We start from the raw sequence: 12,661 nt of genomic DNA, 5'->3' as shown, positions 1-12,661 counted from the left end.
GTGTGTGTGTGTGTGTGTGTCTGTGTGCGTGTGTGTGTGTGTGTGTGTGTGTGTGTGTGTGTGTGTGTGTGTGTGTGTGTGAGTGAGAGAGAGTGTGAGTACATGTTCAAACACATTTCCCATGAGTGTGTGGCTTGTATGTCTACTTTGTCTTTGTGTGTGTGTCCGTGTGTGTATCCATGTTAAAACACATTTCTCAAGACTGTATTTGTGTATTTTGCATGTGTGTACCAACCCTGTGATGTTGTTAGGGACAGCTTTCCCATGGCAACAGCTTCAGGTACTATGGACACCTACCTTTGAGGACCCCCCCCCCCCCACCCTGAGAACCTCCATCCATTGTGTATATGTGGCATTGTATTAATGCAAAGATGATTAGCAGGTCAAACAAGCAGGTCCCTCTGCAAGCTAATTCACCTGCATGTGTGTGTTTGGGTGTGTGTGGCAGGAGGAGGGGCCATTGCATGGGAGGGGCGCTCCCCAGCATTTTGTCATGGCACACTTGACAAAACAGAGACAACTCACTTTTCTAGTCCTCTGCCACATTTGGTATTCAGGAACATGTCGGGGCCCTGGCTGCAAGGACCCGATAACCCCCCCCCCCCCCTCTCTCTCGGGTGTTGTCGTGGTAGTGGTTGAGGGCTGGAGGGGAGGGGGGCTCCCTTCACTCCAGATAGACCCTGCCATTCGAATGCAAAGCCTCAGCTGCTGCAAATCCACCCCTCCTGCCTCCCTCCACCACCACCGCCACCCTTCTATTATTTTGGCGGATTTCACAGCTATTTTTGGATGGGGAGGCTAAGCCATCCATGGATCTCCACTGGAGATATGTCATCAAAACCCGGCCACCACCCCATGCGACCATTAACATAAAAATTAAAGAATTATATGCAGAGAAAATGGGCATCGAATGAATGAATGAATAAATAAATGAAAAATGTATAAATCTCCGCTTAACCAGCCATCTCCTGTTCATCTTTTCTCTCCTCTTTGCTAAAATAAAGTGACAGAATGAGGCTGTTCATATCTAACTGGATTACTTGTTTAGAATTTAGACTAAACACATGCTTACAAATGACTTATGCCGGCCACACACTACACAAGCATCAAGCTGATTTTGGGCCTTATTCGCTTCTCTTGACACTCGTCAGCAAAGCCTCATGTTTTCATGTCTCTAAAGATTATCTTTCAAGATTTTTCTGTTGTGTGACTTACTGTATTTTAGGAGTGTTTTTACTTCCCCCCCTCTGCTCAGAGGTCCGTCCTGGCCACACTGATTTCAAATGAACAAATGTTCAGTATTTACAATCAGATACTGTGTTGCGAGTGGTGGATGATACAAAGTTAAATTGAGTTGTTTTTTTTCAAGATTCAAGATTCAAGAAGCTTTATATATCTAAAGGGAAGTTATTGTGTAACAGTTTCAATACAAAGATGGGAAAGGGTCAGAGTAACAATAAGCTAACATAAATCAAATAAAAATAAAGCTTACATAAAATAAATCAAACAATTAACTTTTTTTTTAAATAATTCGTACACCCATACTTCTGATGCCCTTGCTCACACCAAGACCATCTTTGATCTCAACTGCACACCTGTGAAGTTTCGTGACTGCATCTTGCACAGCTATCAAGCCATGGGCACAAAGTGGGAGGGCTGAGGCCATTTCCCAACTTTCTACCCCTATACCTCCGGCCTCTTTGCTGGAAATCCAGACCTACATCTATCCAGATGCAGGGTCTAGCAATGATCAATAGACCTTTCCAACTCAAGAGGCACCAATGCAAACAGTTCAAAATACCACTGCACACAATAGGATAGCACTACGACCAGTCAATGAACAAGGTCACGTATCTAGCCAACTTCGATGGCGCATCACTGTCGCTATCAGTCATGACAAATAGTACGATTGGTGAGTTGCGGTGCGTGCTTAGAGGCAGCGGCAGAGCAAATTGAAATTTGCTAGCAGTGCGCCGGAATTTCCAGGGAATCTCTGTGGTAGTCTCTGCTTCCGTAGGTGTCAGACACACACACGCATGCATGCACGCACACACACACACACACACACACACACACACAGCTGTCGATAATGGTGATTAAAAGCATCAAAGCCTTATGTTATGTCATACAAGACAGTTTCGATAGTTTTGGTTTCTTTGATCTGGGTTTTATTCTTTAAAATCTGCTGTCGGTGTCCTCGGGGACACCATGGACAGCTGGATGTTTATTGTTTTTCAACCATATGACAACAAATCTCATATTTAAGTTGCTGATTTTCACATCATTGCGTACAGTATATAACTCAAAATCCGAGACAATAAACCTGGCTAGTAGCACTACGTTGGGCTCAATCAGTTTTATTTGGAGGTTGTTTGGGTGGTTTTGCTCGCTGATGAGCACTTCTCTTGCACGCAAAACGGAGATGTGTGACATATTTTCACACATTGACATATATTTCACATATCAAATCCTCTCAAAAACTCTAGCTTCAAACTCTTACATCTGCAATCATCGCTGGCGAGCTAATCACTCACATGCTAGCCAGGCAGGAAGATGCTAGTGTTTGTCAGCCAGAATAACCAGCTACCTAGACCTAGGTAATGGGACAATATATTCAAAATGTTTAATAAGAGTCACATTTGTATCATTGACTCCTAAGAAGAAGAAAAATTCCCACAACGGGTAAATTTGATTTTTTTTCACTCTATAATTGTTATTCATGTTACACACAGGCCCGAAATAAACACACAGGACCTATATACATTCAATTAATGGAGAGATGTTAGAGCGAGGGGGCTGCCAGTGACCACCTCCCCAAGAAGTTGGTAGAGATGAACTGGCACCTCTCCAGCCACCAGTCGACACTCCATTCATGGTCCACACAGGGACTCGTACCGGCAAACCTCCGGTTCCCAGCCAAGTCACCTATGGACTGAGCTACTGCCGCTCCTTTCTAAAAACTGGTCATCAACCATGCTTTTATGTGCAGCAGATCAGGATTTACATAACAACATGACAAAGTTCATCAAGTTGAACTCAATGTGAAGATTTGCACACATGTACTTTGCTTTTGACCATTACTACATCAAAAATGTAGTCAACACTCATTACAGATCAGGCAGAAAAAAACAAACAGTAGGGCTATTGGTGTTTTTCCACCACATTGTAGCACCACACAGAGCTACAGAGAGCCGGAGATGAGAACAAAGAACCAGTGCATCATCATCAGTATAATCATAACATCCAAAACACAAGATTCACTCTCAGTAGTTTCTGTGACTTGAAATACTATGATGCCATAGAGCTGTAGCCCAAAAAGCCATGTCACTGAAGACACACCTTCAAGCGGGTAGACCTACAGTGGAAATGCAAATCCCTGGCTCGGTGGGCTGGCACACAGAGTCATGTTGAGCAGCACCATGCGGTGGAAATTTAAAAAATTGTGTGTCACAATAGCAGGAACAGTGCTGACTAGCTGGACAACAAGTCATTATACTGTGGATTTAGTGAGCTAGTTTATATACACTAAACTAATGAGGTAACACGGAGCAGGTATGCAGCCAGGTCATGTGACTTGAAAAGACGGGAAGCTTGCAATGGGAAACTGGTGCACATCTGGGGAATGATGATGTCTGACAGGCAGACAGAGGAAATAAACTAACTGAGTTTAAATCTTAGTTATAGTACAGGTATAGTAAAAAAAATTTCTCCATATGCCATCCATTGATGCATTAAATATATTACTGGATTAATAAAATAGAAAGTATGAGAAAAAATGTATATACAGTATGCCTTCAAAGTGTACACATACACAACTAAGATAGGGGATATTTTAATAACAGAATACTATCATCTCCATATACAGTCAGAAAGAATTTATCGTTCTAACCCCTCGTGTAGTGAAGCAGCGAGTGATGCCCTGCTGATGCAGTCGTGCGGCTTGCTGTGTCTGAGGCTGTGTCATCTCTGCTTCTATTTGCAAGGTGTTTATTCTGTCAACGACTTGAGTGTTTGCCCAGCTGGCACAGACTCCAGCTCTGGCAGCACCACCTCCCCTGGGGGACGCAGGGATCGAGGTGGTGGTTGTTGCTGTTGTTGTTGTTGTGTGTGTGTGTGTGTGTGTGTGTGTGTGTGTGTGTGTGTGGAAGGGGGGTTATGAGATCTAAATAGATGGAGCGAGATGCCAGTCACCCTTCCCTCCTCCCCCTCATCACCCCCTCTACCCACCCTTCTGCCCCACACTCTTTACCAGAGAGCATATGCAATGTCTGCTGAGGCAGTGGTAACGGCAAGCCGACCTGCATGAGCGCGTATTGATGCCCGTCCAAAAGCTGCCACCACCGCCATACAGGCACGCCCCCCAGCCCCCATCCAAAGTGGGGTGGCTTAGCCCCAACATAATCCCTATTGACTGCCTCTTGCTTTGTCTGCCAGTTCCCAGCATTGGATTTGTCTCACTTGATGATGCGCTCCACTCCACTTCTCCCAAATTAATCCATACTGTTATTACTCATCAATACCAATGCTAATTATTGCCCCCCCCACACACCTTTACATTGCCACACAAACCGTTTTGAACATAAAACAACAAAATATGAATAAATGAGTTAAGAGCCATTGATTAGAGACCAAGGATGACACCAATGGAGTTAATTCCATCCTTTAGCTGCTGACAAATCAACTGGCGGCTGCAAAGCGAGTGTGAAATGCAACATGGGATACAGTGCTGGGTGACGCAGCCCGGCAACATGAGGAGACCACCCTCACTATGCTGCCATCAGAGACGTGCATGCCAGCATGTGTGTCTGTCAAACATGTAGACTGACAACATCTGCTTTGCTGGTGTGTTTGTGAGTGTGTGTGTGTCTGTATATATATATACATATATATATATGTATATATATATATAAAACCTGCTTGTGTAAACAAAAAATTTGATTTGTAGTCATGCCATTGCGGGAAAATAATTGAAAGTTAAGAGATTAACTTGGTGCACTACCATCCAGTACCTGTCTCCCTGGTGTAGTAAAACATATCTCACAGTATCTCCTTTGTACATTCTATGAGTATCTCTCTTAAAACTTAATCCTGTTTTCATCATGTGCAACCGCAGAGGCACTCAGCTGAAAGTCTCCAGTTAACAGGGTCGCTCGTTAAACTGAAATGCCGTCACTCAGTCTTCTTTAAGTGTGATTTTGAAGTTCTCACTTGTCAGTGCGGACCCGTCAGAATTTTGCAGTTTTCACTGCTACAGTGTTGCATCTGTGGCTGCCGGTAATTCAACCACATACATAGAAGTCTACAGTACTGGGCTATTTTCATCATCATTGGGGGATTTTGATGACCCAGATGAGATGATGAGCCAGTAAAGTTGGGATTTCATAAAACGGAGGGATCCCAAATTATAAAAAAATATGAAATTGAACACCAGATACCTACCGTAGACGATTCTGCTCTCTCAAGATTGAGCCTGGTGAGACCTGTTATGCAAATGGTTTAAGCCAGATAAATCAACAGTTAAAGAACTATCAGAGACTATTATTCTTGAACAGTTCCTGAGGATGGTCCATCCAGAGCATGAGATCTGGATCAGAAAGCACGGCCCTAGGACGGCAGAGGAAGCTGCACGCCTTGCAGAGGTCTTCACATCAGCCAGGAGAGGAAGCCGAACTGCCACCTTCGGCTGGGAGAACCACCAGGCCCATTCAAGTAAGTCCTCTGAGGGTGAATGGGGGTCTGGTCAGCCATGGGGTAGAGGGTATTTAAGTGATAGGCAGTTTACTCCCCATGCAACAAGCCATGCTAAAAAGCCTCTCCCTCGATCCCCCAAACAAGAGATTTGGTGTTACCACTGTAATGGTTTAGGTCACACAAAACCATTTTGCCTAGCTTTGAGCAACACTAAACAACCTCTCCTTTGTTCTGCTCCAAGACCAGCCACAGTGGGTACAAGGAGGGACATAGGCCGTACAGCCTCAGTTTTGATCAATGGACAGCGTGAGATAGCACTCCTCAGAGAGCTAGCTTTCTTTGGGGTTGACTGGGAAGCAGGGCCAGTTAAACTTAAAAAATTTAAAGCACAAAAAAGACAGGAGAAGCTAAAGGGTTCATTTAGACAAGGAGCACAAAGCTCTCCTAAACCAACTGAATTGCTTGATTTTGAGTTTCCCCCAGATCTGAGCTTGCTGCAAAAACAAGATTGTCATGAACGGTACAGAGATAACACACAAAAGAGAGGACCCAATGCAGACACGGACATGGAATAAAAGTACAAACAAATATTTAATTACAATTACAAACAAAACGCAAAACACTACAGGGGAAAAACAGGTTATACTAATGACAAGATGGTCGAGGGAAAAACAGGAATGAGGAGACGACGGAGAATCAGGGAGACGGAGGAGGAAACAAGAACACCGGAAACTACGGAGAAACAGAAACAAACACGATTAGATAATACAGTCCGGCGCTGCATGCCTGTCAGCTCAGGGTATAAGTACTATCCAGGTGATTAGCATAACAGGTTGCAGCTTAGGGGAAACGCCTACCGGACCTAGGTTACAGAAACAAGAGGAAAGCACACATGCAGTGAAACACAGACAGAGGGAGACAAACTCACACAAAAGGAAGAGAGGAGGATACTGACAGAACCGAGTCTCGACAAAGATGCCCAATGTCCCATTGTATTGGTTCCAAAGAAAGATGGTTCTTTCAGATTTTGTATTGATTTCAGATATCTGAATGCAGTGCCCAACTTTGACCCATAACGAATGCTTCGTATTAATGATCTGGTGGAAAGAGTTGGCAGGGCTCAGTATATCACCACACTGGATCTCACTGGCAGGTCGCCTTAGCACCAGATGCCAGGTAGATGACTGCTTTCAGAATACCAGCCACATTTCAAAGACTAATGGACCATGTTCTGAGAGATTTGTCTGACTGTACTGCTGCATATTTGGATGATGTAGTTATTTTCAGCCAAACATGGAGAAGCATATGGTTCACCTGCGACAGGTGCTGTGGAAAATAGAGGCAGCCAGCCTCACTATTAACCCTCACAAGTGTGCTGTTGCCCAAACAGAGGTGTAGTACTTGGGTTACATCATTGGATTTGGACAGATTAAACCACAGCTGGGTAAAGCGGAAGCCATCCAATCTTTTCCTTTTCCCACTACCAAAAAGAAACTGAGGGGATCCTTAGTTTGGTGGGATGGTATCGTTGGTATCGTTTGTGCCTCATTTTGCTGATCGAGCTGTTGTGCTGAATGATTGAACCAAAGCCTCTGCTCCAAGCAAGGTTAATTGGACTGATGAGTGTGACAGAGCTTTCCGGGACCTCAAGGAAGCCATCTGCACTCACCCAGTCCTCCACAGTCCTGACTTCGAGAAGCCTTTCATCCTGCAGACGGACGTTTCTGGAGTGGGCCTGGGAGCTGTGTTGCTGCAGGAGGTGGAAGTAGAGAGGAGACCTGTGGTGTGTCTAAGTCAGAAACTGCTGGACAGGGAGACAAGGTACTCGAGTGGAAAAGCAGTGCTTGACGGTACTTCTTCCTGGAATATATTTATATAACAAACTGTTTGATGTAACCACAGTACAGAAACTGCTCTGGTTAGAGTAAGCAGTGATGTCAAAATGAGCTAAGACAACCATAAGGCTTCAATTCTTATCAATGTGCAGCCTTTGATAATAAGGTTAACACACTTAATGTAGCTTTTATTAAATATCAGGTCTTTGGCAAAAAATGTTTTTAATCAATGATTTTATTGTCAAGCAATCATTATTGTTTATTCTTCGCTGAAACTTGGTTAGATCAAAAATAACAGCACTGCTGTTCTTATTGAATCAGTTCCTATCAACTTCGGTTTTAGAAGTGAAGCCAGAGTTCATAAGAAAGGAGAAGGAGTGGCTGTTCTGTGTAATGATTCCCCTTCAATGCAAGCGGATATCTATGGAAACTTTGCCATTTTGAATATGTAGCTCTTAAGTGGAATTATTCTTCCTGAGTTATGTTCCTAAATGTCTACAGACCACAAGAAAACTGTTAAAACTTGTTTGATGAGTTTCTGAACTGCTGTCTTTAACATTCATGTTGACTAACTCCATGACAGAGGGACCAAAGAACTGTATTGCGTCATTGATAACTATGGATTGACTCAGCATGTTACGGAGCCCACAATCAACAAAGGTCACACTCTAGACTTAGTTATGTCCAAGGGTGTGAGCATTTCTAGGGTTGGTGTGATTGATGTTGCTCTATCTGAACATTCATGTGTTTTAATTGAGAGTGCTATATCTGTGTATACAAATGTTACAGTCAAAATTTATCACACAATGGTATCACAGAAGACACCTGTAGAACATTTATTAAGGCTTTTTTGTCTACACCCACACCTTCCCCTGGGTCTCAGTAAATGAGTTTGTTAATAATTTCAAAGTGAAAATTGCAAATATTATTGATGCCATTGCTAAGGTGAAAGTGGTCCAAGGTCTTCATGAAGAAATGCCAATTTGTTAAGAATAGAAAAAAAGAGTGTCAGTAAAAGCCGAATGCATGTGGCAGAAAACAAATCTAAAGTTGACATTTAAAAAGAATGACTTAAAATCTACAACTTGAAACTGAGAAATGCAAGACAATCCTTCAACATGCTAACAAACCCTCCTGTGTCAGTAGCCATTGAACTGCTTTCCACTAAGGCCTGCACTGAATTTTTTTTCCTTCACTGTCAAAATTCAAATATTTAGGCCAGTGCCTCCACATCAGGTGTCTATAGGTAATTACACATCTGAGCAGGCAATAATTACATGTGGAGTTCCCCATAGCTCTATTCCAGGGCCTCTTCTGTTTAATATCTACATGCTGCCATGTAGATACTTAGCCATTTACATACTCTCACCAGGCAACTATAGTCAAATACTAGCACTTTGTAGATGCACTGAGCAAATCAATTATTGGATTTTCACCATTTAAACTGGAAAAAACTGAAGTCATTGTTTTTGGAGCCAAGGAAGAAGGATCAAAAGCTAGCACCCAGCTTCAAACGGTAATGCTAAAAAATACAAACCAAGCCAGAAACGTAGGTGTCGTCATCTTCAACAGCCACATCAAAACAATTACAAATTAAGCCTATCACCTAAAGCACTGGTTCTCAAACTGTGGTACTAGGACCACTGGTGGTACTCAAACTCTCTCTGGTGGTACTTGAAGGAATTTCAAAAATAAAAAGGAAACATTAATTACTTTAAAAATTAGTATAATACTAAGAAATAGTTATACCTTTACGATCCTGGAAATGTAATTTAAAGCAAGTTTAACATTTCCTGACATATTTTTGTTTCAATATCAGCCTGTTACCTAGTCGTGTTCATGAGTTACAAGCTAAACTGTGATGGCAAGATAGTAAGAAGAGGTAAAATGATTGGTTTTAAAACACTGACATGTCAGTTCTGATGCTACACCTTCCTACAGCGTGGCTGTGGCTGAAGACAGTCAACAATAAATAATATTCTGATTAGGAATAAACCGTCCCGTCCGTAGTTGAATAATGTCGGCCTAGACTACTGTATTTTAACATTGGTCTTAGTGGTGGTACTTAAGAGAGCCTGATATTTTCTGAGGTGGTACGCCATGTTAAAAGTTTGAGAACCACTGACCTAAAGAATATATCAAGGATTAAAGGACTTATGTCTCAGCAGGACTTGGAAAAACGTGTCCAAGCATTTATCTTCAGCAGGCTCGACCATTGTAACAGTGTCTATAAAGGTCTCCCTAAAAAGTCGATCAAACGTAGGTAGTTACTGTAGGCTATACCTGAGCCTATATTGGATGCCACAATCACAGAGATTACTTTTGAAACAACAAAATGTCTGAATTTGATTATTATAGGGCAATACCTTAATTTACAGCATATCTACACAGGAGGTGTTTCAGCCATGTTTTTCAATTGATAACAGAACATATATCCTCCATGGATCTAGTATGTGTTTCCTTATTTTCTGTCATATACTGTATATCTTGTTACAATGTCAGATGTTCATTCTTAACATGTGAGGGAAATGTGTAAGTAGGTAACCAGTTTACCCCCCCATGAGCAGATATGCTCAGGATACAGACTGCTGTTGCTGTCTCCTTTCAGACAGTTTTTTCCCAAGCCCGCAACAAAGTACAGCTATTATAGCTGTGAAAATTGGTTGCTTGTGTTGTTCATTTCTCCCTAATTTTGTATCACAGTCCTGTTGAACATGTCTGGCTGTGTTGTGCTGGGTTTAGAAGTCTATATTTACAATACGTCATTTGATGGTAGAGGTCCCACAGATATGGAATATTGAAGCAAAGATTAGTAAGGACCTAACCAATAAGAGCAGACTGGACTTTTCGGAAGGGGGTCTTCAGGAGACGGACACTGCAACAGAGTGTCTCACACAGAGGGTGAATACAGGTGCAGCAGCCATGAGCAGTGTGAGAAAAATAAAGATTTAAAACATGTATGAACCTGAAAAAGAGTACAAGAGATCCCCTTTAATCAATCCAGCTGTCTAGCTGAATAGTCTTTTGTCTTCCATTTCATGCATGTAACTACAGTGATCCTACACTTAATACCCTGCCTGACTGCATCCTTTGTAGACATAGAAGGAGGACTGAAGCTGCTGCTATTATGCTAACATGGTGCCAGAGAATGTATAGTAAAGATGGATGTAGCTTCTGGGTCTGAAAATGAAGCCGATGATACTTTATAATGTCCTGCATACTCTCTAATGTCCAGCAGGGGACGACTACACTGGTTGCAAAAAGAAGTGTGATTGTATATACAGTAGGTTAATGAGAAAGTGACCCAAGTTTTCACTAGATTTATTACCTCAGTAAACATCCTAATGAGTTTATGATCTCGATCTCTTGTTTCAAGTCTTCTTTAATACAGCATGATGTTCATTTAGTAAATTATGGTCCCATTCAGAGTAGCATAGACCATAAAGCAGGGGATGCTTAACGACGTGGCTACCTTCTGATTGACAGGTTAGGGACAGGATAACAGAGGCTTAGAAAACATCCATGGCACTGCATAGGCTACATTCAAATAGCTGTGAACTGGTTGTTGGGTGTCTGTGTTAAAGTCTCAGGACTGTGACCCTCAGTGTGTTTTCCCTTCATCAACGTTAATTTTACAATGTTGGTAGCCTAAAAAGGTTTTGTTCAGCATTTCTTTGCAAACCAACAAAGCTAACTTTAGCTAGCTTGCAAATGATTTTGCTGATTTTGTTCTGCTTACTTTATTATGCTGCTATAGGCCTAGTCTGCCGGGGGATAATACTTTTTCTGATACTCTGAGCTTTTATCCTGTCTGTCTGTATCATTCGTGTCTCATCAATGCATGTTACTAATTCAACTTCCTCCCCTGAGTTGTTTGTGCTTTGTTGTCTCTCAGGTCTCTGCTGATCGTGGTGGCGCCTGCTGCCGTGGTCTTGCATGACGCTTCCTGTTGCTATTATTACTATTAATCATATCTACTATCATTAGTTTTATAAATTATAAAATTTGTTACCATTAAAATATCTTGAGCAATATGTCTCATTGTATCACAGCTGTTATTACTACTACTCATCATTGATCATATTTACCACCATAATTATTATCATTTTCCTATTCTGTCACCTTAGCTGTGCTTGCTTACTATTCTACTATATTAACTTCCATAACATATAAGTCATTCACATTACTATAGATATTATTATAGTTACTGTTACTTTTGTGGTAGATTTCATCTCTGGGACTGTCTCTCTGTCTGCCTTTTTTGTCTGTCTTTGTCTCTCTCCGTCCATTTGTCTGTGTTTTTCTCTCTCCTTTTCTTTCTCCCCAACCAGTCAAGACAGTCCATCCTCCATAGAGCTGGGTCCGTCCAACGTTCCTGCCTGTTAAAGGGAAGGCTTTCGTTGCCACCGTGTACACAAGATTGCTGTTGCAAGTGTGTGGTTTTTACCTACTCTATGTAAAGTGACTTGAGATAACTTTTGTTATGATTTGGCAATGTAAATAAAAATCGAATTGAACTTAAGAGAAGGTGTTGGTTTTCAACGGACTCCGTGTCACTGTAGCTCCACCCTCATGTTGAAAAAAATTGGTCACATCTCATTCCAACAAAACAAGATGGTGACGGCCAAAATGCCTAACTCAAAACAGTTGTCCACAAGCCAATGTTTGTAGCCGCCTCAAAGTCCCCTCAACGCAACTTGGAGGTTCGTGGCCCCAACTTAAAGAACCAGACTCATTTGTCATGGTGTATGTGAGTAATATATATATTTCTCCTGTACTAGCTTCTTTGCACTGGCTACCTGTAAAATTAGACTATAATTTAAAATCTGTCTTCTTACCTACAAAGCTCTTATTGGTCAGGCTCCGTCGTATCTTAAAGAGATAATAGTACCGTATTACCCGACTAGATCGCTGTCTAGTCTGTGATTGTCGTTCCTAGAGTCTCCAAAAGTAAAATGGGAGGCAGAGCCTTCAGCTACCAAGCTCCTCTCCTCTGGAACCAACTCCCAAGTGTTGTTTGGGAGGCAGACAGTGTCCCCGTATTTAAAAGTAAACTTAAAACTTTCCTCTTTGATAAAGCTTATAGCTAGGGCTTATGGTCCCTTAGCTAGGTTGTTTATTGGCACTCAATTTCT

Source organism: Echiichthys vipera, assembly GCF_963691815.1.
Source record: "Echiichthys vipera genome assembly, chromosome: 5".
Classification (NCBI taxonomy): Eukaryota; Metazoa; Chordata; class Actinopteri; order Perciformes; family Trachinidae; genus Echiichthys; species Echiichthys vipera.
Note: the sequence above shows the minus strand (reverse complement) of the source record.